The 27,238-nt window shown below is 39.4% G+C and overlaps 1 long non-coding RNA gene across 1 annotated transcript; it reads right to left on the bottom strand.

Moving 5' to 3' along the window:
* Window positions 1-1,652: 1,652 nt before the first annotated feature.
* On the bottom strand, window positions 1,653-12,899 carry LOC105505828. Its single transcript, XR_001000815.1, has 4 exons — window positions 12,869-12,899; window positions 11,176-11,245; window positions 2,885-2,926; window positions 1,653-1,820 (listed from the first exon to the last, which is right to left on the bottom strand). It is a non-coding gene; the product is annotated as an uncharacterized LOC105505828 (long non-coding RNA).
* Window positions 12,900-27,238: the final 14,339 nt, after the last annotated feature.

The raw sequence follows: 27,238 nt of genomic DNA, 5'->3' as shown, positions 1-27,238 counted from the left end.
AGATTTCATGTGAACTAACTAGGCAAGAACTGACTTATCACCAAGGGGATGGTGCAAAGCCATTCCTGAGGGATCCACCCCCACGATCCAATCACCTCCCACCAGGTCCTAACTCTAACATTAGGAATCACATTTCAGCATGAGAGCTGGAGGCGACACATATTCAAACTTTATCAGTAACCAAGGGGCTGGATGGTGAAGTCCTAACATTTTACCAGAATCTTCTTGTACAAATGTAATTATGGCAAAAACCTTGAGGAGGTTTTCTTTTATCTAAGTTACATTGCCCCAAATAGAGGGTCCATTATGGTAGGAGGAATAGGGCTTTTGGTTGTAATGCATGCCTGTTCCAATGGTCTTTCCCTCAAAACCAATGCTGCCACCAGTAATTCACTTTAAATAATTTGAGAATCATTCCATTAAGACTTAGTTTCAATTGAATTGAAGATGTGCCCTTAAAGTAGAATACTTTTAAGAAATGTGATTTTAGTATTATATTCTGGGCTCTGGTCATGAGTGTTGTTTTATGAGAAAAGATAAGGTGGGAGTTTAAAAATAAAACAATTACTCTAAAAGCAAAATTATGAACCATCTGGAGAAAGTTTAGTAATATAGGAAAACAATGATTCAAATTACACTGAAAAAATATGTTTCAGGCAAATTAGCATTTTTGCTTTTGTCTGAATATCTGGATACTTGTCATACGCTAGCCAGAATTAATCACTAAAAACACAGTCAGCTTATATTTTCATGATTACTTTCACTAGAATAGTTGCTTGTCAAATGTCAAAATCAATCTGGCTTATTTGCTGACTTTCTACTTTTATGTACCACTCTTCTTTTGTTATATTAATTTTTAGACATACTCATTTAGATCCACAAATTCATTCCAATGTTAATTCATTCCAATGTTACACTCCTGAGATTATTTTCCCTGAGCCTTGTAAAAGGTCTTCTTTCTGCTAATTCAATCTCCCAAAAGCATTTTCACAATCAACAAATATGAATCATGCTATAACATTTTGCTAAATCTAATAATCTACATTTTCTCAGTCTTGGATATCACTCACCTGCAATTACCCCACTGAAATGGACTTTTGTAATTTTTACAGAACAAGATAACCAGATTATGTTAATTAAAGTTGGAAGGCAGGGGCCATGTGTTGTGAGCTACAGAACTTGGCTGTCAAGAAGATAACATGTTAGGGGTTGATTATACTGAGGCTTCCTCAAAACCTTTTTAAAATGTGGAAATATTATTTACCCACCCTGTGAATTTTGTGATAAAGTTGAAAAAGTCCTGACCTCAGAATACTTACCATGTAGACTTCTTTCCTCATGGATTTTTTTTTTTTAACTTATATCTATTTTCCCCAGTTATTATTTCAAGGTATCATAACTTATTTTATTGAGTAGATTAGGTCTTGGAAGCCATAGGTAATTTTTCTATGTGAAATAATTATCCTCACTAATCTTCATTTACTTAAAAAGTCTTTTCTAGGATATTTTGTTCATAAAATATAGAGAAATTCATTTTGTAGATCTAAATATTTAATAGTTACATATTTAATAAGAAAAAAACCTTCAATATATTTTCCTCACAAATAAAGGTAATGCTATAATAAATCACAAAATACCAAAAAAAAAGCAACTTGGATTTTGATTTGGAATTATATCTTACATTTTTGAAGGGCGAACACTGACAACTTAAACAAAACATTATCTTTCACTGCTTGAATTCTGCTTCCTGGGATTCTGTTAAGGCTGATGGCTTTTTGTGTTGAAAAGCTTGATCTGGGCTTTGTATTGAAAAGCTTGATCTATAAAGAAATGCAGAAACGTAACAATTCAAAGATAACAATTCAAAATATTCCAGTAAAGGACAAATTTGCCAGTGCTTTGCTGGAAACAAACAACAAATGAAGGTGGTGTGTATTTTTAGAAATATGGTTTGCATGCATTCAACATTACACATTTTCTATACAATATGTGCTAGGTAGGCACTGGGGATAAAAAGATTAACAAAAATCGGCTTCTGCTCTTACGGAGCTCAGACTTTAACTCTGTGGGCTTGAAAGGGCGGGTCCTTTGCATTAGTCTCACCTGAAGTGCTTGGTAAAAATGCATTCTGTATTTGAATCTCTGACAGTAAAGCCCTGAAATATGCATCATTGATATGTTGTAACAAACTTCTTTGGCAATTCTTTAGTGCCCCAGATTAAAGAAATATTGAAGAGATCTGGAATACTGCTGAGGCTGGGGTTAAAAGTGCAGTCCACAGGCCGGGTGTGGTGGTTCACACCTATAATCCCAGCACTCTGGGAGGCCAAGGTGGGCAGATCACGAGGTAGGAGTTCAAGACCAGCCTGACAAATACGGTGAAACCCCGTCTCTATTAAAAATATGAAAACATAGCCAGGCATGGTGTCACGTGCCTGTAGTCCCAACTACTGTGAAGGCTGAGGCAGGAGAATCGCTTGAACCCAGGAGGCAGAGGTTGCAGTGAGCCGAGGTCGCACCACTGCACTCCAGCCTGGGCAACAGAGCGAGAGTTCATCTCAAAAAACAAAACAAAACAAAAAAAAAACGTGCAGCCCATAATTCCAACTGACCAGGATAATGTTGAGAGCATCACTCTGCCTTTCTTAGCATCAATTTTCTACTCCATAAAATGAGAGTTAAGGAACTTGACAGAGATAATATCTAAGGTCACTTGCCACTGAGGCCTCTCTCAACTAAGGGATGTTGTTTTATTATGGCGCTCAATGCTGGGCACAATAATACCTGGTTTCCCCTTTTTCTGTCAGCATTTTATCTTCCTGATATTACCTCTGGGAAGGGATGATACATCAACAATACAAAGATAATTAAAAGAACCAAATACTTAATATCTGAACTTCAAAAGTCAACATCCAGGCAGAAAACACTATATTTAGAATATTTAATGAATCAGAGCCACTATTTTCTTGAACTCCCTAAATCAAATGAACATTTCATGGGCTCATAGGATAGAGACCAACTTACTCAGATTAAACCACAGTACCGGGGTCAAATGAGATACATTTGGTTACAGAAAAATGATACCAAGTTTTATAGATCTTGCATTTGTATCCTGGGATTCACGATTGGTTGTACATTACAAACATACTTGCTTGCAATGTCTTACTCATCCTTCCAGACCCAGGTTAAGAGTTCACATCCTTGCGGAGTCTTCTAGTTCTCCTCTAACAAAACACAGATATTGTCCATCTCTATTCCCACTGCAACTTGTATCTATTTCTGTTACACTATGTACTTCATTTTCTGACAATTGTAGCTTGGATGTCTGACTTGCTGTGAGTCTCCAAGAGCCTCCACCAGGATCCTGAATCTGACTTTTGTTCTCATTCAGTGCCATGGATGGCCACATCATAACTGCTCAGCAAACATGCCTGGGATTTATTGCCTTCGAGTTTGTAAAGTGTTTTGTCATGTTGGAGAGAGAAAGTGAATTTTTGTAAAATGAAAACAAGGGCAAAATGACAAGAGATGCGAAGTGGAGAAGGCTAATGAAGTTAAGGCCATAGAAATCACTTAGCTTCCTGGCAGCCAGAGTGAAAAGACAACGGTGCTGAGCTCAGTAATTATCGTTTGACATAGAATGCTAAATTACTAGAAATGGCCAATATGTCCTAGTTCTGAACTCAGAAGAATTTCTCATGTGGCAGGATAAAAGTTCATAATAAACTCTCTTGATACATTAACAAGAAATGAAGCAATGTCTAAGGTAACATTATTTCACACACTTCTCCAGATACAAGGCAAAGTACATAAAAAAAAAATAATAATAAATAGAGATGAGGTCTTACTACATTGCCCAGGCTGCTCTTGAACTCCTGGCCTCAAGTGATCCTCTTGCCTTGGCCTCCCAAAGTGCTGGGATCACCAGGTAAAATATTTAATTGTAGTTCTGATGACACATTGCTACACTGGAAGAATTAATGTAATATAGCACATGCGTATCTTTTTCTTATGATCAGAATGAAAAAAAGGTGAAAGAGAATCTCAGGAAATAAATGACTAGCCTGTTCTGATCCTTCTGGAGAAGAAATTGTCTCCATAGGTTTTTCTAATGGGGATCTGTGAGGTGTAGATGGTTCTGTCTTGTTGATTGAAAGGCAACTGACTTGCTTTAGAATTTAGGCATTTAGGCAGCGAGGTTGACATCTGATAAAATAATTAGAGCTGAGCAAATGTTTCTTATCCCTGGAGGTCTGCTATAGTTAATACCTTCAGGCAGGGCCAAGACTTTTCTAAAAGAGGCCTTTTAGAAAGGCACACATGCTTTAACACAAAGTAAAATAGATCCTAGTGTTTCCTGTCATTAAGAATGGACAAGATGAATTTAGCCGAGGCGACCGGGGTATCACAGGTTACCAGAAGGCTGCCATTAGGAATACTGTGACCTCGGTAGAATGTTTCATTCTTCACCACAATTGCATCACTTATGAGTCTATGAATCAGCCTTCTCAAAGATAAACTTAGTATGCAGTAAATTTGTATATGTCCACGTTTTTACATAAAAGTTCATTTCGTTTGTTCTCAAGCAACTTTTTTTCCATCAAATCTGTATCTCGTTTCTACAATCACAAGATTTTATTCCAAATATTTGGCCCATTAAAATGACACAACATTCACAGGCTTATTGAGTCACAGAATAGTGAGGATGTTTTTATTCTTACATTTAGTCACTGAGGAAGAAGTTAAATAGGTTTAACTGCAACAAAGATCCTGACCACAGACATTTAGGCAAACAAAAAGATACAGAAAATATTTTCAATATTATTCTTAAAAACTTTCCAATTTTTAATATTTAGTGGGCAAGCAAAAATAAAAATGTATTTACTGGGAATGAGGATTTAAAGAAAGATTTTTCATGAAAATATAGAAAATCTTTTATTAAAATAGAACAAGTTGGTGGGGCATGGTGGCTCATGCCTATAATCCCAGCACTTTGGGAGGCCAAGGCGTGCAGATCACTTGAGGTCAGGAGTTCAAGACCAGCCTAGCCAACATGGCAAAACCCTGTCTCTACTAAAAATACAAAAAAATTAGCCAGGTATAGTGGCAGGCATCTGTAATCCCAGCTACTCAAGAGGTTGAGGCAGGAGAATTGCTTGAACTCAGGAGGTAGAGTAGAGGTAGAGGTTGCAGTGAGCCAAGATCATGCCATTGCACTCCAGCCTGGGCGACAGAGTGAGACTCCATCTCAGAAAAAAAAATAAAAGGTACAAGTGGCATTTAGTGACTTCTACTAGTTTGCTGTGAGTCTTACAACTAGTTCTTATTTTATTCCTCAAGCTTATATCTGCCCTAATTTTATAATTTTTGCCCTTTGAAATATATTTTATTTTGGAGCAGTGTTAGGTTCACAGCAAAATGGAGCAGAAAGTATAGAGTTCCCGTATACTCCCAGAACCCCCTCCACGGGCAGGCCCAGCCTCCCTCACGATCAACATGCTGCACCACAGTGGTACATTTGTTGCAAACGGTGAACCTACGCTGACAATTATGATCACCCCAAGTCCATCATTATCACCCCAAGTCCATAGTTTACACCCCCCTGTTCACTCCTAGTGTGCCAGGCCAATTCTCCCTGACAATCACACACACAGGCCTGCATAGCACTTCAGTTACACAGACACATTTCCACAGCACTGCCTTAAAGTTGAGCAAATAGTTAAACCTAGGAAATCAGTGCCCAGACGTCAAAGCTAGAAATAAAATATTTAGTCAGTAGGAGCCTTGAATGGGCTTCTCCCTAACCAGGAGCAAGCCAAAATAATAGAGAGTCTTATATTCATCGTGCCAGGACCCTTCTCGGGTTGACAAACTCTGAGACGAGTCAAGGTAACAGAGGCAGCTGTTTGAATAGATTCATTGTGGAGTCTAAGGCAGCTCTCTGGACCAAGCTGTAAAGAAGATGAATTAGAAATATTCACTCCGGTACCACAGTAGACAGGCCTTGAAGGTACTGGGCCTCACAGCTTAATCGGACTTAGCAACCATTTTTTGGCCTTTGACCTTCTACTTAAAGCAAAATTAGTTACCTATAGACAGGCAAATGCTATACTACAGGTAGGCACATAACCCCAACCTATATAAGCACTAAGAAAATTGTAACACTTTGAGTTGGTCTGGTGGAATTATCTCCAGCCTTCTCCCTGTATCCGGTTACAGCAATAAATTCCCTTCTTTCCTAGTTTGTCTGCTTCTCATTATTGGGCCTGGAGAAAATGCGGCTGGACCCGGCTAGGTTCTCGGCATACTAGTGTTGTATATTTTATCGGTTTTGAAAATGTCTAATGACATATATCCACCATTGTGTATCATACAGAATAGTTTCAATGTACTAAAAACTTTATGTTCTATTTTATCATTCCTCCCTCACCTCTATCCCCTGGCAACCACTGACCTTTTTACTGTCCTCATAGTACTTTTTTTTTTTTTCCTAGAATGCCACATAGTTGGAACCATACCTTTTCCAATCAGCTTCTTTCACTCAGTAAGTAATACGGATTTCTGTTTCCTCCATGCCTATTCACGGCTTGATAGCTCATTTCTTTTTGGCACTGAATAATATTCCGTTTTCTGGATGTACCAGTTTACTGATCCACTCACCTACCGAAGGATATCTTGGCTGCTTCCCTGGTTTGACAATGATGAATAAAGCTGCTGGAAACATCATTGTGCAGGTTTTTGTGTGGACATAATTTTTCAGCTCACTTGGGAACATACTGGAGAGCAGGATTCCTGTGTCATAAGAGTAAGTTTAGTTTTGTAAGAAACTGCTAAAGTGTCTTCCAAAGTGTCTGTACCATTTTGCATTTCTACCAGCAACAAACGAGAATTTTTACGGCTCCACATCCTCCCCAGCATTGGTGTTGTCAATGTTTTGGATTTTGGCCACGCTAACAGGCATGCAGTGGTATCCTGTCCATTGTCGTTTGCATTTGCCTAAAGATGCATGATGTGGAGCATCCTTTCAGATGCTTATTTGCCTTCTGTATATTTTCTTTGGTGATATATATGTTTAGGCCTTTTTGCTCATTTAAAAAATCAGGTTGTTTATTTTCTTATTGCTGACTTCTAAGATTTCTTTGTATATTCTGGAGAACAGTCCTTTATCAGACACGTCTTGTGCAAATACGCTCCCCTAGTCTCTGGCTTTTCTTCCTCTTCTCCTGACAGTATCTTTCACAACATAGAAGTTTTTAATTTGAATGAAGTCCAGCTTTTTTTTTTTTAACAGGTTGTGCACTTGGTGTTTTATCTAAAACATCATAGCCATAAATGAGGCCATACAGCTTTTTGCTCATTATCTTCTAGTTTTGTGTTTTACATTTAAATCTATAACCCATTTTGTGTTCATTTTTGTGAAGGGCGTAAGGTCTGTTTCTAGATCCACTTTTTTCATGTGGATGTCCAATTGGTCCATCACCACTTGTTGAAAAGATTTTTCTTCACCGTATTGCCTTTGCCCCTTTGTCATATACCGGTTACCTATATATTATGTGGGTCTATTTATTAGCTGTCTATTATGTTCCATTGATCTATATTTCTTTACTTTTGCCAGTACCACTCTGTCTTTATTACCATGGTGGAATATTTTTAAATGAAAGGAAAAAAGTTATGGGGACACAATAAAACAAAAGCCACTTCTGAAGTAGAATTTTTTCCAAGTGTTTGCAAATGTTAATATGTAGTTGAAGTTATAGATGTGTATGGAAATAACCTGCTTGGTTTTTTGTTTTTGTGTTTTTGAGACAGGATCTTACTTTGTCACACAAGCTGGAGTGCAGTGGCATGATCTCAGCTCACTGCAAACTCCATCTCCTGGGTTCAAATGATTCTCCTGCCTCAGCCTCCCGAGTAGCTGGGATTACAGGCAAATGCCACCACACTACACTAATTTTTTTGTATTTTTAGTAGAGACGTGGTTACACCATGTTGGCCAGGCTGGTCTCAAACCCCTGACCCCAGGTTATTCATCCGCCTTGGCCTCCCAAAGTGTTGGAATTGCAGGTGTGAGCCACTGTGCCCGTCCGGGTTGCATCAGTCCTTCTTCCCTTCCTTCCTTCCCTCCCTTCCTTCCTCCCTCTCTCTTTTAAGACGGGTTCTCGCTCCGTCGCCCAGGCTGGAGTGCAGTGGTGCGATGTGGGCTCACTGCAAGCTCCGCCTGCTGGGTTCACGCCATTCTCCTGCCTCAGCCTCCCGAGTAGCTGGGACTACAGGCGCCCGCCACCACGCCCAGCTATTTTTTCTTTTTTTAAATATTTTTAGTAGAGACGGGGTTTCACCGTGATAGCCAGGATGGCCTCCATCTCCTGACCTCGTGATCCGCTGGCCTTGGCCTCCCAAAGTGCTGGGATTACAGGCGTGAGCCACTGCGCCCGCCCCGAGTTGTTCCAATATTTTCTTTTTTGGGGGACTGGGGCGGGAGACGTAGTCTTGCTCTGTCACCCAGGCTGGAGTGCAATGGCACCATCTCAGCTCACTGCAACATCCGCCTCTCGGGTTTAAGCCATTCTCCTGCCTCAGCCTCCTGAGTAGCTGGGACTACAGGCGTGCACCAGCACACCAGGCTAATTTTTTTTTTATTTTAGTAGAGGTGGGGTTTCACCATGTTGCCCAGGCTGGTCTCCAACCCCTGAGCTCAGGTAATCCGCCTGCCTTGGCCTCCCAAATTACTAGGATTACAGGTATAAGCCACCACGCCCAGCCGCGTTATGCCAATATTTCTAAAAGAAGGGGTGATCAAAGAATCCAACTGATCGAGATAAGGAAGAGATAATCACCTGGGACTAGAACAGCAAGGTTTAAAAAATGATGTGCCTCCAAGAAATCACAAGGAACACCCAAGACTGATTTGAGATTCAAGAGAATGGGGCCCCCGCAAGACATTAAGTTTATATATAGGAAAATAAATTTATATTTGTTGATCATGGGACCTTATGGACTAAGATTTTTATCAGCTACCTTTATCACAATTAAAGTATCAGTTTATTAAGGAAAGTAGATACAAGTTTTAAAAATTGATAGTCAAATATCCCAATAATAAAGGAACTTTTAAAAGAACTCATGTCTCAAAATCTCACTATTCTGCTCTGATTTATGTTTTTGAGATTGTTTCCAGTTTTTGAAGACGTCCACATATAATTTGACAAAGATGTAAACATCGTGCAGATGCTGCATTGAAACCTGATTTTTATCTTAGCTTTATATTGTAAACATTCTACATGATACACGGTTTTTAGATTTATATTTTAATCATTGTATGCCAGTCTGTCACATATCAAAATCTACTTCAATCACATTTTCCAATTTTTGGATGTTTGGGATTTTTTTGTTTTTCTTATAATAAAGAATGTTGCAAAGTACATTTAGGGCTCTAAAATATTCATATGGCTTATCCTTTAGGAATTATCTTCAGCTTAAATTCCCAGAAAAGAACATTCTCCTGATGCTGATTGACTAATGTTACGGTTACTGATTTGTAAAATACTTGGCTTTATTTTTGTCTTTGATATTGTTAGGGTAGTTATGTTTGCACTGAAAAAATGTCAATAGTAAGTATTATTGTTTTAAATGTTTCCATGTTAAGTGAAAATCTTTAAACTTTGAGGAAGCTTAAAATCATGCTACACAAAGATGCCAGTATTGGTCACAATAAAATAAAAAGAAGGGTGTAGATGAAAAAGCAATGGGTGAACAATATTTTAAGGTAAGGAAAAAGATTAAGGCAAGACAAAATAAAATGAATTCAAATGTATATATTTGTTTTCTACATGACAGTATAAGAATACCTCCTGCAGGTCACAGTGAAGATTTTTGTTGCCTTTTAAAAGCAAGTGTTTGCCAAAGACTTCAAGGAATATGGGATTATGTAAAGTGACCAAATCTTTGACTTATTGGCATTCCTGAGAGAAGTAAAAGTAAACAATTATTTGTGGGAATAATTATTTGAGGGAATAATTTAGATAAATCTCCCTAATCTTGCTAGAGAAGCCCAAAATCAATGCTAAAGAAAACAATCTTAAAGACAGCTGGAGAAAACGGTCAAATCACCTATAAAGGAAACCAAGCAGGCTAACAGTAGACTCTTCAGCAGAAGTCCTACAAGTCAGAAGAGATTGGTGGCCTACTTTTTGCCCCTTTAAAGAAAAAACATGCCAAAATTTTAGAATGTTATATCCTGCCAAAGTAAGCTTCATAAATGAAGGAGAAATAAAGTCTTTCTCAGACAAGGAAATGCTGAGAGAATTTGTCACCACGAAACTGGACCTATAAGAAATGATCAAAGGAGTTCTAAATATGGAAACAAAAGGACAATTTTTATCATCAGAAAAGCTTACATATGATGGCCAGGCGTGGTGGCTCATGCCTGTAATCCTAGCACTTTGGGAGGCTGAAGGGCAGGCGGATCACTTGAGGTCAGGAATTTGAGACCAGTCTGGCCAACATGGTGAATCCCTATCTCTACTAAAAACACAAAGGTCAGAGATGCTATAAAGCAATGAAAAACTCCGAACACAATCAAAACTACAGAATAACTAGCTAATAACACCACGACAGTAACAGAACCTCACATATCAATATTGACCTTGAATATAAAGGGCCTAAATGCCCAGTTTAAAAGATAAAGGGGCAAATTGGATTAAAAAGACAAGACCAAACCATCTGCTATCTACAAGAGATGAATGTACTGGCTAAAGATACATACAGACTCTAAGAAAAAGGATAGAAAAAGATGTATGATACAAATAAAAAACAAAAGTGAGTAGGAGTAACCATTCACTTATCAGATAAAACAACTTCAAACTAACAACAGTACAAGGACAAAGAAAAGCTCTATATAATGATAAAGCATTCAATGCAACAAAATTTAGCTATCCTAAACATATATGCACCAAACACCAGAGCACCTAGATCCATAAAACAAATACTATTAGACCAAAGAAAACAGACTGATAGCAATCCAGTAATAGTGGGGTACAATCAATATTTGGGTAACGGGTATACTAGAAGCCCAATCTCCAGCATGATGTATGTAATACCCATGTAACAAGTAAATACATGTACCCCACTGAAGTTAAAATACAATTAAAAAAATATAAACAAGTGTTTTTAGCTTACCTCAAAAGTCATTTGGCTCTTGCATCTGCAGAAACAAGGAAAATCCAGTCAGTTGTTTTTTTCCTTATTTCTAGGAAGAAAGGTTTATCTTGTATAGTATTTCTCAAGGAAAATAACCCAATAAACAGACAAGAAAGAACAATACTGTCTCCAAAATTCCTCACTCTGAAATTAACTAATGATGCCCAAAGATTAGAAATAGACATTGTACATATGTTACATATACATATTTATACATATTTTGCACACAAAAAAGTGCAAGTTAAAAAATTTCCCAATCTTGCATATTAGTTGATTCATATTTTTCAATATTTTTTCTTGAAGTAACATTAGTCCATTACTACATTAGAACGTTTTTAAAGATAATCATATTTTTTTCCTGGAAGATCTGAGACCATGAAAATTATGGACCTTATCAGTTTAAATGGTTCTTTAATGAATTAGTGATTCAAAAGAAGATTGCCTAGGAAGAAATCAATACCATTGTTGATCATTATTTGATTTTCAGTTATAAAATAGACACTTTTAATGATGTGGATGCTTCCAAATATGTATGTGATAAATTGTTTGCAATTTCCTCAGCATTTCAAAAGTGAATGTCTTCAGATTAGAGTTTCTAAATATATCCCTGTTCAAGGGGGAAAAAAAACCAAGATGTCTCAATTTTCTAATTTTGGTCCATATTTGTTGGATAATATAAAGGGAAGTGCACCTGCTGCCATGTGGCTGTACGTTTTTATAGCATATTAGAGAGTCAAGCAGTTTGGTGTGGCAAGCTCACACAACCTCGTGGCAATAACTCAGCAAGTGTGATCAGAAAGGCAAGGGTGTGCTTAGCATCAGTGAGGCGAGTTATAAATAACCCAATGCCAATCCTTTGAACACTGACCCAATGCTTTAATTTTGAACAGTAAAATCCAACTACATATCTACTAGACATACCATCCAGTCTGGAACCCTGATTCTTTCTCCTCCTCAGAAGGAAGCCACATTTCTTCTGTGAATCACTGACCCATGTTGCTAAAGTAAAACATAAGAAAAGCTGTTCCTGCACCGAATCCCTGTTGGCCACATCATAACCCATGTGATTGTGTCTATGGAAACAGGAGTAAAAGCCAGTGGAATGCTCTTTCCTATTTCAAGGAAAATGTGTTTTCTTGGGTAGCATTTTCCAAGATAGTAAGTTGAAAACAAATAAACAATCAGCCCTCATCCCATTCTTTATTCTGAAACTGATGATACCAATAAATGTAAGAAAGAGTTACTGTTGAATATACATAATCAAGTGCATTCATAGGTGAATATTGTGCTGCCACATAATCCATCACCTGCTTTACTTACTCTCCAGGACAACATATATTAAATTTGCATAATTTTTTTTCCTGAGAAAATGACAAAACATTAAGTCGTGTTGCTTTTAAAGTACATACTCATGTAAGTAACCCCTATTAAACAGTATTTTATTCTGCAGCTCTATATTATATGGGGACTAAAGAAAATATTTTGATGTGCTTTTGCTGCGTAACAAACTACTTCAAATGTTGGTGAACTAAAATAGCAACTTTTCCCCAGTAATAGGTCAGCTGGACAGTTCTGATATGAGCCAGCTTGGTAAGACTGGATCATGTAGGAGGGCCCCACTCATGTGTCTGTGGCCTTAGCTGGTTCAGCAAACTTGGCATGCCTTGCTTACCTGCTCTGTCATACTCCAGGAGGCCAGCCTGGGCCAATTCACACGGTGACAAAAGAATTCCCAGCAGCAAAGAGTGAGCTGAAAGGTGCAAACACTGGCCACACTCTGCTTCAGTTGCATTTGTTTAGGCCCCTCTAACCATAGTAAGTCACATGGCCATGCCTAGATTCAAACGGCAGAGAAGTAGGCTCCATCCCTTGATTGGAGTGAGAAAAATACTGTGGGTGGTTTTTTGTATTGGTTTGGTTTTTAAAAATCTATCAGAGAAATGCCAGAAGAAAAACCAACAGCTGAGCGGCTACACTTCAACTTTTCCTTAACTATTTATTTAGGCCTTTCTGAGACTAGAACTTTGTGTTGGGGTGGAGAGATGGGGGGAATCTCCAGGTTGCAGCTATAAACAGAGATTCCCGGGAGTCTGAAATCCAATAAAGAACGGTGTCCGCTTCTGAATTAGAGCTTCAAATTGCTGCAGTTGAGAAGAAATGTCTCTGCCCCACACATTGTCACCACGTGGAAATTACATCTTCCAAGACATAAAGTTACCCTTTGGAGAAAATATCAAGCCAGGCTTCCAGTGGATTCCTGTTGGGGTGATCAGACCCAACACCAGGTCATGGGGGCAACGAAGTCTGGTGGAGTCAAAGGATCAAGAAAAAGACAGTTTGAGAAGTAAAGTGGGGCCAGGAGGCCATCGTATTGTAGAGACTGCAAAGGCCCCGAGCTCCGGGAGCCCACGCTATTTATTGGTAATCTAGCAGAGAAACAGGTGGTGAGAATGTGGCGGTCAAAAGGGCGGGTGCATGATCTACAGCTGTGACTGTTTAGCGTTTATATGGAACGTGTTCTGCTGCTTGAGATAATGGGAATACAATTGATCTAGGAGCCTAGGAGGGCTAGAAGCAGGGAACCAGCAAGTCTACACACATTCCAGAGGACATTATGCAAGCCCTGCCTCAGCTTTCTTCCCAACACTCAGCATTTTCCCAACATGCCCCCCCTTCTCTTTTTTGTAAAAGAGAAGGTATCATTACTATCATTATTAGCATAAAAGGTGGCCTCTTTTAATTGAGCAAGTTTATTGCAGGTTGTGCAGCCCACAATTGCCAGTTGGTGATCCAGTTTCATTTTTCTTAGCCCTTATTCAAACTGGAGTCGCTCGGGTTTGAATGCTTCCCACATACCTCCCCTTTCCCTTTTACAAGAGGACCCTTAATCCCAGGGGTTGCAGGATGAAGGTCCGTCTTCTGTAACTTCTTCATGCTGAATAGGGGTGACGATATTCCTGCCTATTAGGGTCTCTTGTATTCTGGGTAGAGAGGAGCTGAGTCAGAAATCATTAGTCCATGTAGCATCGTGACTCTGGATGGTCTTCGTTTCATCTTCTCATTCAGATTCAACTGGCTCGTGGCTCGTACTGGGGGAACCCGGTCCATGGTTGGGATCCATGGGTCCCTCCAGTCTCCCGTTCCATGGTTGTACACATCTTGAGGGCATCCACGCGGTTCGTTCATCTCCTGCAAAAACACAAGCATACCCTCATCCCCCATGGTAGTAAATCTACTGAAACAGAAGCAAAAACTTGTGGCTGAAGCCGGGAGGCATGCCATTGCTGAAGCATTTGTAACTCGGCTTGTGCCTCGTTTAATTACTGTGGGGTAAAATTTACTGTTGATAACGAGAAGCAGGCCCCTTCTAACAGAAGGCACAGAGAAAGCAAATCGAGGCTTAAAAGCAATCCTTAAACCTTCAATTTGCACTCTACAGGTGGGTCCACTAGATGCTGTGGCTTATTCTAGATCTTCAGATGTTTGGTGGGCACCCACATAGGTACCCAATTGTCACCTGGAGAGACACAAGCAAATCCTCTTCCCCATAAAATTATCTTTAGTCAGGGATCGGAGGAAGTAGATTCAGAGGTAAGGAGAATTTGGGGGCCTAACGGCTTCCTGACGTTTGATAGGTGTTCCCTCGGAAGTGAGGAATTCCCTTTCTCTCCATATTGCTGCATGGGCATGGAGGACTAGAGGTAAGCATACTTAGAGTCTGTATATTTTTATCCTTTTTCTTTCTCCTAATTCTAGTGTATAATGGCCCCTGCTTTTGCTAGGATGTCTCTCCCTAACAAAGGAGTGGGGCTTTCAGGCATAGTTAGAAAGGCATGTGAAAAGAATCAAGTTCCCCAGTCACAACTTAGTGACTGGGAGAAGTATCTAGTGACTGCCTGTCCTAGGACCCCTCGGATAGTGACAGATGTGGAGGACAGTCGTCCGGGACAGGAGAGTAAGACTGAGAAGCCCACGCCAGTGTCCAGGAGACAGTTAACCTCTTAGCCCTCAGTGGTCAAGCATACCTGGGGCTCTGTGAGGGTGACGGCATGGGCTGGCGCTTGCCCTAGGCACCCTCAGTCCTGCTGCTGGATCATCTGGTTAAGTGGCTTCTGACTCAGAGGATCTTCGTCTCCTGGGGCAGTGGGCCTTCCAGTGATTCCTTTGGCATAAGCAGCCTGGATGAGGGGGCAGCTTATTTCTATTCAGACTATCTTTTTTTAAAGTGGCCTTGTAGACTGCACTGGAAGCAAACCCTATTAGACATTCAATTTGCCCAGCCTTTTCCTTTTCCAGAGCCTCCAAAATCCACTTGCCTGAGGGTCATGACTAAAGTGTTGGCCTTTTTTTTTTTTTTTTTTAAATCCTGTTTGTGCCATTCCACCTGCTCCTCCTGATCTTTGTTATAAAAAACTGAGGTTGCCAAGTTCAATAGGGTTTCTAAGTTTTGTTCCAGGCCTAAGGCAGACTTCTGAAGTTTTTTCTAATGTCTGCAGCTGACTGGGTGATAAACTTATCCTTTAAGAATAGTTGGCCTTGAATAGAGTCAGGTGACAGAGAGGTATGCTTCCTCAATGCCTTCCTTAGTTTCTCCAGAAAGGCGGCAGGATTTTCTTCCTTTCCCTGTTATAGTGGACATCATTGAATAATTCGTAGGCTTCTTCCTAGTTTTCCTTAGTCCTTTTAGCATGCAAGTTAGCAGAGGTCTGCAGCACCAATCTCCACGTTCTGATTCTGTGTCTCGATGAGGGCCTACACTGGGAACTGCCTGGTGGCCTGTGGGGAATCGTTCTCTTTCCTCTGTTGTCATCCTATCATTGACCTGACTGAGACACCAGAGATCACCAAACTCTCAGGCTGCAGTTATGGTGGCACTTCTCTCATTTGGGGTTAGTGTCTGATTTAGCAGTAACATCTCTCTCCATGTCAGATCAGAGGATGGTCCTAACCCTTGTAAAACATCAGTGTAGCCATCAGGGTTATCTGAGAATTTGCCTAGGTCTATTTTAATTTGCTTCAAGTCTGAGAGGGAGAAAGGTACATACACTCTGGGCCAAATCTCAAGAATACATCTTAAGGGCGTTTTTGCCTTGCGGGGAACATTTCCCGTCTGAACAAAACAGGGATGCCAGCACCCCTAGTAATTTTCTGATGAGCGTTAGTCCTAGAGTATCGTCTATGGTCTTAATGCTTATTCCTTTCCAGGGTGCATAACCACCCATGGACCTCTGCTTATTGGATTAGTTATGCTCACCGATGTAGCAGTCTTGCACCTGTTTTCCCACTTTTCTTGACCACAAAGAAAGGCGTCCTGGCTGCTGGATTCTAGTGGTCCTTTACCAGCATGTCCAACATTGCCTTTGTGCTCAGGGGTGAGTCCTAGAGCTGGGGGCTGGGTTCCTGAGTATTTCATAACAACCCAGCTGCCCCTTCAAGATGCACTCCCATAAACAGATATTATGCAAATTTGTTTCAGAGAGGGTGTAGGTAACCTTTTGAGTCAGGATTGAGAGAGAGTTTTTTGATTCTGTGAGTACTTTAAGGCTTGGCTGAGTGCAAACAGCTCACACGTTTGAGCAGACCAATTATTAGGCAATTTTCCTCACTCTGCCTTTAGAAGAGTTTCCCTATCAATTACCAAATACCCATTGTTTGTGTGTGTGTGTGTTTTCCCCTCAATCACCTAGGGGGAACCATCTATTGTCTTGAAGGGAGTTTCTCCTAGGTCTGGTTGGACCTTTGTATGGTAATTAAGATTTAAGTCCCTTATTAGGAAACCTGCTGGGTTAAGGGAATTTTCAGTGGTTAATGTTAAATCACCTTTTTCCTAACAGAATAGCCCCATGCTTTACGATTTAGTTTATAAACTACCTTTTGCTTGTTTTACTTAGGATAGTTCTGAACTGGTGAGGTGTGCTCACAATGAGGTTTCCTCTAAAAGTTATTTTTCTACTTCTGTTAGCAAAGCAGTTGCTGCTACTGATGGAATGCATTTGGGCCATCTGAGGGTTAGTGAGTTAGGGATTTTTGATAGGAAGGCTACTGGTTGGCAGTGGTCTCAGTGCTTTAGGATTATGCCCTTGTTTACACTGAAAACAAGGTAGTATTGGAGTGTTATAGGGTCATGGAGAAGACCTTCAATTATTATAGGTTTTAAATTTACCCTGGCTTTTAAAGGATATAGGGTACACTGTTTTTTTAACTACTTGTATATCTCTCTTTCTCCTTTGTAGATGGATTTTGGAAACACAGTGGAAGGACGCTTGCTTGTTGCCCCCATTTGCCACTATAGGAATATGTGCCTCCCTTTAATTTACTCAATTCGTTTTCATCCTGATCTGTTTTGTCGTAGACCCAGTTGCAGTTGTTAAAGTACTGGGTTGTCAGTTCTACGGCCCTGGCCAAGGAGTCAAGGCTTGGAGATTGTAATGCAGTGGTGGGGGGGGTTAAGCTGGGTAGAAATTGGGGAGGAGAGCATCTTAAAAGGAAAGGTGGCCCAATTAGCTATATTCTATCTTCCCTGCTGGATTATAGTTACGGGAAATTGCCATGCTTCAAGGTCTCCCTTGGCTCTAGCCTTTTGAATAGAATTTTGTATAGCACCACCAATTGCTCCAGGTTTTAATGTTGCGGCTACAGGGGCAGTAAGTTTTGTAGCTAATTCATCTTCTTGCCCATTAAAGGGAGAGAGAGGAGGTGGCTATTTACTTAATTCAGCAGGTGGAGCTGATGGGCTGACAAAACATACTTTTTTCAGTTTCCCTTTCTTTTAATTTCCTCCATTTCCTGTTCCTCACATTCAGAACCTGAAGCTAATTTTTTTACACTTGTCCTCTTCCTCATCTGAATCTGCCTCATCATCTGTTTGAAATAGCTCAAGAGCTGCTTTTATTAGCGCCCACATTGACCAAACCGAGACTGGAATTTTTGCTCCATCTTCATACACTTTTTAAAAGATCCCTTCCAATTCTCTCCCATTCATCCAACTCCATAGTCCCTTGTTCTGGGAACCATGGGCAAAACTGCTTTACTGAACTAAAGAGTGAGTAATAAATTCTGAGTATCAACTTTCACACCCCCTCTTTGTAATAAATGCCTTAAGAAACTTAAATAAGCAGAATGTCTGCTTTCACTTTGTCCCATTGCTACCCCTGTTCTCCCAAGCACTCAGCTTTCCCGCCGAGCTTTTTTTAGACGTCCTTGGGCGTCCTTTAGACTATGCATCCTCCTCTTTCACATGCTCTAGCGTTCCTTCACTGGGGTCTTTGTTGCCCCACATTAGGCAGCCAGGAATGTTGGGGTGACCAGACCCAACACCAGGTCTTGGGGGTGATGAAGTCCGATGGAGTCAAAGGACTGAGAAAAAGACAGTTTGAGAAGTAAAGTGAGACCAGGAGGCCATCGTGATTGTGGGGGCTGCGAAGGCCCCGAGCTCTGAGAACCCACGCTATTTATTGTTAATCCAACAGAGAAACAGGTGGTGAGAATGTGGGGGGTCAACAGGGCAGGGGCATGATCTACAGCTGTGACGGTTTAGCATTTATAAGGAACATGTTCTGCTACTTGAGATAATGGGAATACAATTGATACAAGGAGCCTAGGAGGGCTAGAAGCAGGGAGCCAGCAAGTCTAGACACGTTCCAGAGGACATTATGCAAGCCCTGCCTCGGCTTTCTTCCCAACACTCAGCTTTTTCCCAACAGATTCCCAGAGGCTCTTGCTGCAAACCACAGGAGCTCACATCCTCTGGTTTTGGCCTACTGGTAACTACACCGTCAAAGTAGCTCTGTACTGCTAAATCCATGACTAACCTGGCCACAGAGATCAGGAGGTCATTGGAATGTCAGCTCTTTATAGGAAGGGGATGAGGAAGAGCTACAACATGGCCAGTGACTGTTCCTTATTATGAGATCTCTCCACCCCTCAGCTTTCCCTGGGTCGGCCTATAATGGAAATTGTAAAGGAGAGAAACAAAGTGTACAGGATTCAAATTTTTGTGCTTTTTGCCTCAATATGTCTCCAAAGGATAGGTGTTTCTCAATAACCACACACACAAATATATATATATTTGTTGAGATGGGGTCTTGCTTTCTGGCCTAGGCTAATCTTGAGCTCCTTTTCTGAAGCCATCCTCACACCTCAACCTCCCAAAGTACTGGAATTACAAGCAGAAGACACCACGCCAGGCCCATGCTTTTGTTTTTTTTTTTAATAGAGGTAGTTGTTCTTGTTTCCACTAAAAAGTAATTCTGGATTGCCTGGGGTAGGAATTGAGTAGAAAAGAGTATAGAGAGAAACCTGACTTTAGAACTTTGGATGTGAAAGCAGTCTGGAAAATCCAGATCATGACCATAACAATGAGAGTGGTATTAGCATTTATTGTGTCTCTACTCTGGGTCAGGGGCTTTAATTACACAAGTCCATTTAATCTTCCCTATAAGCCAGAGTGGAAAGAGTGATCTTCATAGCACATATGAGGAAATAGGTTTGGATTTTAGCTGGAGTAAATTATAAAGCAGCCACATTGAGGTTTTTGCAAGTCAGCCACTGACATTGCCTGCCTGTCCTCTCGGTAGGCTCCTCTTCCCAGGGCACAGGCAATTTGACCTGTAAGTTTCAGGATCAAGGTTGTCTCACTTCCAAATAAAACATTACTTGATATCATGTCCTTCCTAGATTTTTACCATAGTCATCATAAATTAATTAATCACAAATTATCAATCAATTATTTAGTACAAAGACCAAACTTCTCAATCTAGTATCTAATTTCTAGTACCTAGGGTTTTATGTTATTCCCTCCACCCTGCCTTCCTGCATTTTAATCTATATGATCCATCGTTCCCTCCATAACTCAGTTCCATTACTGTGTCAGAGATGAGTCTCTGTGTTCAAATTAAGGACGAGTTACTTGCTCTCAGACTTCCTTGATTTCTTCTGTTTGTTTGCCTGGGTTTCTGAAGAGATCTAGCTCTTCTTCATCACTGTTTTCAGAAACTCTGAGACATGTTGCATGTCAGATCACCTTTGACAGACTGTTTTCTTGAACTATCACTGTTCATTTTATTTCTTTATTTGAGATAAGATCTCGCTCTGTTGCCCAGGCTGGAGTGCAGTGGCACAGTTATATCTTACTTGAACTATAACCTTGAATTCCTGGGCTCAAGTGATCCTCTTATCTTGGCCTCCCAAGTAGCTAGGGTTATAGGTTCATGTCATCATGCCCAGCTCGTTTTTGTTTGTTTGTTTTAAAAAAATTTTTTTTTTTTGTTTTGTTGTAAAACACAGTCTTGCTATTTTGCCCAGGCTGCTCTTGAACTCTTGGCCTTAAGAGATCCTCCCACTTCAGCCTGCAAAAGTGCTGGGTGTTTGTAATATTTATTTATCACCCAGATGCCATCAATACATTTTGTCTGTAGCATGGGATTCTTTCCGCATTCACAACTTAGTTCTCCTCTTACCTGTCTCATCCAAGTGCCAGGAGATGGAGGGTGTCAAAAGAATGGGTCTGGGTCCAGTTTGCCCTGTTTGTTTGTACTTGATGCAGTTAATCTCTAAGAGAGGGGCTGCTAAGATATAGGAACACTATAGTTATATCATTACTAGTTCTAAGCAGACAAATGTTGATGAAACCAGAGAAGTATATTTTGTAAAGAAGTGCTATTAATAGAAATACTTAGTATTTTAAAAAAGAGAAACACAAATAGTTTTGAATTATCAAAAAGAAAATGTTTTCTTCAAAAGTATGCAATAACCCAGCTAAGGTGTTTTTGTTTTTGTTTTTGTTTTTCTTTTAAAAGCTTGGATGGAGTATTACAATGAACCTGACCAATTAAAAAACTTTAGAAGATTCTAGCTATTAATGAGCATATATTTTACTTCATTAATTTTGCATAAATGCCTTTTCTGACCATTCATGACCTAGAGAGTGGTCCAAGGTATTTACAAATTGGATGGATCACTTGCACACCATTAAAATGATCAACGTTGCCTTGACTTCTTTACTTGTTCCCATGACTACCATATAAATTTCCCGAAGCAATCATTTAAATGGTCACATAAAATTTTAGATGATTTCCTTTGGAAGGGTAAGAGACCTTGAATTAATAGGACTACTCTTCTGGATGTTTAGAATAAAAAAGGAATTATTTTCTCTCTTCCTTAAAATTATAAGACATTAACATACACGTGTCTCAGATACAGTCTTATTAAGAAATTGCAATTGTAGTTTGTCTTTCTTGGATAGTTTCTTTTTAACCTTATAAGAATGGACAAAAGTGCTGAATTCTCTAAATGTGGAGAGATCTATCACAGATTTCACTGAGAAAAAAATTTTAATTATGACCTTCTACCTGGTTTTACAGTTATTGTATTTTAGATAAATTAGCCAGCCAAATGGCACTGCAAAATTTGCTTTTCATTTTTTAGTTACTTCTGTAAAAGCTTATGTAAGCAGTTTAATGTGTCCACAATTTTCTCTAAATTGTGAATATAAAAATGAGTTTATAAATCAGAAATTCTAGTTTTGTGGTATAATGTGTCATTTTTAACCATTTGTAATACTATAAAATTCCTGCTGAACATTTAACATTAAACAATCAACATCTGTCTTGTTACGAATGTTCCAAGATTTAAGTAAAAACTTAGATACTCACAGATTTTTAGAATATGAGAAAACATTCTTGTAATGAACACATATATTAATACAGACATTTATTATGTGCATGAAATCTCTTCAGAAAAACTTCTTTTCAAAAATATTTTCTAAATGTTAGGTAGACTACATTTTAAAAATAGGACAAAAATCCATATGACAATAAAAATGATACCATTCAATACAGGACTAGATGATGCAAATCATGCTTGTCCTTCTAATTCTAATCATTTTAAAATAAACTCATTTCAAACCTCAACGTTTTTGAAAAAAGTTACTGATCTTAAAATTTCTCAAGCTGTAAATATTTAGGCAATAAACAATGTCTGATTTACTCAATTTTATTTTACATAACAGCCCAAGAGATATATCACTATGTGTCCATATATTTCCTGAGGCAGTCAGCTGCAAATCCTAGGCAACACAGAATATTAATTCAGTTTAGCCTCCTGAATTTCAGGAAGTTTTGATGCAAACCACATATTATATTTACTTTCTGTTTATGGGTTTAAAGATTAAATGATTTATTTATTAAATAGCTGTTCACCTTTTTTTCTTTTAAAAACTAACATTTTATGCTCTAGTTATATAACACAAAGTCAACCAGTCTACAGATTATTTGTAGAATCATGTTACTCGCTATTGACATTACTACAGGGTATAACTTACTGTCCCCTATGAGAAAAACATGAGATATTTGTTTAATTTGAATAAATTATCTTTATCATTTTGAGAGAAGCAAGAATATTTTGTGATTTGGCATACATTTTTACAAAAATAAACCTACGAAAACTGACCATATTTTAAAAACGAAGACACTAAATTAATTGTTCTCTTTTTTCCTAATAGGAGATTAGTTATGATAATACAGTTCAAACGTTTTACTCATTGATTTCTGTTTGCATTAAGGAAATATGTATTTTCTGATCCTGGGATTGAGTCATATACTGTGCTCGAGCTGTTCTGATTTGAGAGAGAAGGTGTGAATAATTAGAAAAGAACTGGAAAGGTAGCCCACAAAACTATCCTGGCCTATATTCAGATTCTACCATCAGAAACATATTTATTATCAATGGTCTTCCTGTAGGATACTTAAGACGGAATTATTTTAACAAATTATTTTCATGATGGTCATTGAGACCAGTTATTTTTATTATTATTATTTTTTTAACTAATGGGGAGTTCTCATTCCCATTTTAGAGAAATGGGAGGTAGTTACCAGAAAAGGGTAAATCACTATGCCTTGACAGACGTCCCAGAGTGTTTCTATGATAGGGACTGTGGCTTAGAGTAGGAAAAAGACGGGAGGCCAGTGAATATAAATACTCTGTACTTGACAATTTTTCAAGAACCAATGTTTTTTTTTTGCTCACCTTTTCCAGATTATGCCTATTTCCTGGGTTTTCAACCCAGCTAAGACAGGAGACCTTTGGCCCTTTGGACAGTGGCATCCCTTGACAGGGAGAATTTACCGTAAAATATTTTTTTTCCTGTTTTTAATATGCAGAAAAAGACTGACACATTGTAAGGGAGTTATAGTGTAAAGAGGTCAGGCATTGGGATTTGAAGATTTTTATTTAAATTTGATCTATGCCACTTATTAGCTATGTTAATGGTCCAGTTATTTAGCTTTCATATTTGTCAGGATGGCTAAGTTGCACACTGGTAACAAATAATTTCCAAATGTCAGATGTATTTTTCTCTCAGGTTACTTGCCATGGTGTTTGGTGCCTTCTGTTTGCCTCAATCTGGAACCCACTATCTGGAATTTGTCAATAATGGAACAAAGGAAAAGAGTTCTGGAGCATCATTTGGTATCAATTAAAGCTCATAACACATTGCCTAGAAGTTATTAGGTGACCTCATCACCCCATAAGAGAGAGGCAGTACAGTTTGATTATGTACTTAGAAGGCAAGTACATAATTATGTACTCAGAAGTGCTGATCTTAGAGGATATCCATTACAGTGCAAATATCATCAGCCCTTGCCTAAATTTGCATTGCAACTGAAACTAGTGATTTTTAACTGCAAGGACTTTTAAAAGGAAGGAAAACCATTGGAAATTAAGCTGGAGATGAGTGTAATGAGGCCAAAAAACAATTGAAACCATCTTTTCTCATAGCTTCAATATACTGCTTCTTACATTGTGCATCACAACTATTGCCAATAGAATTTACTCAAGAGCAAAATAAGAACAGAGAGAACAGAGCTCTATTTATAATGTCAGATAGTGCGGGAGAGACCTTAGCTCCATGCATCATGTCTCCCAATTCCTCTGATTTCAGCCTCAGTTGATGGACAGATTGTTTAAGATTGAAGAGCCCATTCATGCTTCACGGAGGGAAACGAGATTTTTTTTTCATACAACCTCAGTGAAGGAGACGATGAAGACATAAGTCCGCATAAAACAGCAACTCTTGGGTGAACAACATGAATGATGAGCACAGCATTTCTGAGCTTCAATTTATGCATAAATAATATAAAAATGTGGAGTCAAACATGATAATATATGTAAAACACCTGCTAGAAATAATGCCTCATATGTAATCATTTTAATAAAATGTAATTGTTAGTTTCACCAACTATTATCATTAGGATACTGAAGCCCAGGGGAAACCAAGCATATTCTAATGCCTTGCAGAAATAATTTAAGTTTCATAGAGATTAGCAATCTATGGCCCACAGACAGCATGTGGTGCACCACTAGTTTTCATAAATATATTTTGATTAGAACATAGTCACACCCAGTCATTGTGCATTGTTTATGGCCGTTTTCACTCTAAAATGGTAGAATTGAGTCACGGTCACAAAGACCGTATGAAGCACAAACATTTACAGTCTGTTCCTTTAGAGAAAAAAAAATTGCTGGTCCCTATTCTAAAGGAATAGCAAGTTGTTAACAAAGTAACTTGTCTTAGTTTGTGTTCCCTTGAGACAAAGACCCAGGTGTGAGTAGTTTATATTGGAGCTGATGTGAAAGTAGGGGTGAAAGGGTGGCTGAGGTGAGACAGGGATGGAAAAAAAAGCTAACAGGGAGATGTATTATTGAGTTTGTGCCTGTGCACAGCATTCACTTGATTCCACCAGGTCCTATTGAGAAGTGACAGAATGTCTACTAGAATTTCCAAAATTATCACCCTGAGGACAGGAGGCAGGAGCATTTACTCACTGGCTTCTGTTTCCCAATAGGGGCTGCTGCTGGAGGTATTACTGCAGGACTTCTGACTTTACTTGCACATAGGGCATATGGTCTTCATAATGTTGGAGAATGTTCTTGGCAGAAAGTAGAAAGGTGTGTAGAGTATGCTTGAGGTGAGTAACTGTCAGTCAGGACTTGTATGGCACTGCCCATCAGCTGAGGCTGAAATCAGAGGAATTGGGAGACATGATGCATGGAGCTAAGGTCTCTCCCACACTATCTGACATCATAAATAGAGTTCTGATCTCTCTGTTCTTATTTTGCTTTTGAGTAAATTATATTGGCCATAGTTATGATATACAATGTAAGAAGTAGTATATGGAGGGACTATGAAAGAAGATTGTTTCAAGGCTGGCACTAGAGTCATGCCTATAATCTCAGTCTAAGGAGGTGATAAAAGCAAGTGCCCAGAAGAAGTGATGATAAAGATTTTTTACCACTTATAGTGGACAGTTTTTTCTGTAAAGGATAAGGTAGCATCTATCTGATAATAACTGTTACATGCTTTGATCCTTTTAAGTCTGATAGCAATGCTGCTGCTAAAAAATTTCCTGTTAGGGATAGATATAAAGTGCTGATTTTAGAAGGTATCCATTACAGTGCAGATATCATCAGCCCTTGCCTAAAATTGTATTGCAACTGAAACTAATGATTTTTAACTGCTTGGGTTTAAAAAAAGCAATAAAACCATTGGAAATTAAGCTGAAGATGAGTGTAATGAGAACAAGAAAACCAGACTGAAGAGCCCATTCATGCTTCATGTAGGGAAACAGGAGATTTTTTCATACAATCTCAGGGAAGGAGACGATAGAGACTTAAGTCTGGGTCAGATCATTCCAGGCATTTATCTGCTAAATATGGCTCTACTGGTGATTAAAGAAATTCTTTCATTCTCTTTTTTAAAACAAAAGGACAGATATCAAGAAAATTACATTTTTCTACACTACTAAATTTTACAAATAGGTGTCTCACAGTCATTTATTTTAAATTTTGAATTTGAAATCATAAGGTAGTAGATAAGCTACAATGAGAAGATGAGAATGCTTTGAATAATTTTGTTCAAAAAATAACTACCCAATTGTCTTCATGGGGGAAGGGATGCATTCGTCCGTTCTTGCATTGTTATGAAGAAATACCTGCTGGGTGCGGTGGCTCATGCCTGGGAGGCTGAGGTGGGTGGATCACCTGAGACCAGGAGTTCGAGACCAGCCTGGCCAACATGGTGAAACCTCATCTCTACTAAAAATCCAAAAATTAGCTGGGCATGGTAGCGGGTGCCTGTAACCACAGCTACTCAGGAGGCTGAGGCAGGAGAATCATTTGAACTCATGAGGTGGAGGTTGCAGTGCCGAGATTGCACCCCTGCATTCCAGCCTGGGCGACAGAGTGAGACTCCGTCTAAAAAAAAAAAAAAAGGAAATAAGGAAATACCTAAGACTGGGTAATTTATAAAGAAAAGATGCCTGAAGGCCTCAGGAAGCTTCCAATCATGGCAGAAGGAAGAGTGGGGAGAGGCATATCACATTGTGAAAGCAGAAAGAAGGGAGTGAGTGGGGACATGATGCACACTTTAAAACTACCAGATCTCACAAGAACTCATTCACTATCAGGACAGTATTGTAAGGCTAAAGGTTCTTGCCTTAGCCATCTCAAAGATTTGGTGTGGCGGCAGCCCGCGGTGAGCGAGAGACACGGATGGAACAGAGAGAAAAAAAGCTATAGGCTTTACTGAGCAGAGTGACTGTACAAAGCTTCCATCACGTGGAAAGGGTCCCGAGCGGGTAGCCAGTGTTAGTTTTGTTTTTTTTTCCTGAGACAGTGTCTCGCTCTGTTACCCAGGCTGGAGTGCTGTGGCTGGATCTCAGCTCACTGCAAGCTCTGCCTCCCGGGTTTACGCGATTCTCTTGCCTCAGTCTCCCGAGTAGCTGGGACTACAGACGCCCGCCACCTCGCCCGGCTAGTTTTTTTGTATTTTTTTAGTAGAGAGGGAGTTTCACCGTGATCTGACCTCGTGATCTGCCTGCCTGGGCCTCCCAAAGTGCTGAGATTACAGGCGTGAGCCACAGCGCCCTGCCGCCAGTATTAGATTTTTTTGATCACCTTTTAAACTCTTTAAGGCGGGCAATAAGTGCAGTGGGTGCAGTGGGAAGATGTTACCAGAGCGAGAAAACAAAGACAATTAACATGTCTC

The sequence above is a fragment of the Colobus angolensis genome, unplaced genomic scaffold (genome assembly GCF_000951035.1).
Source record: "Colobus angolensis palliatus isolate OR3802 unplaced genomic scaffold, Cang.pa_1.0 Scaffold13, whole genome shotgun sequence".
Lineage (NCBI taxonomy): Eukaryota > Metazoa > Chordata > Mammalia > Primates > Cercopithecidae > Colobus > Colobus angolensis.
Note: the sequence above shows the minus strand (reverse complement) of the source record. Positions and strands in the feature narration are given on the sequence as shown.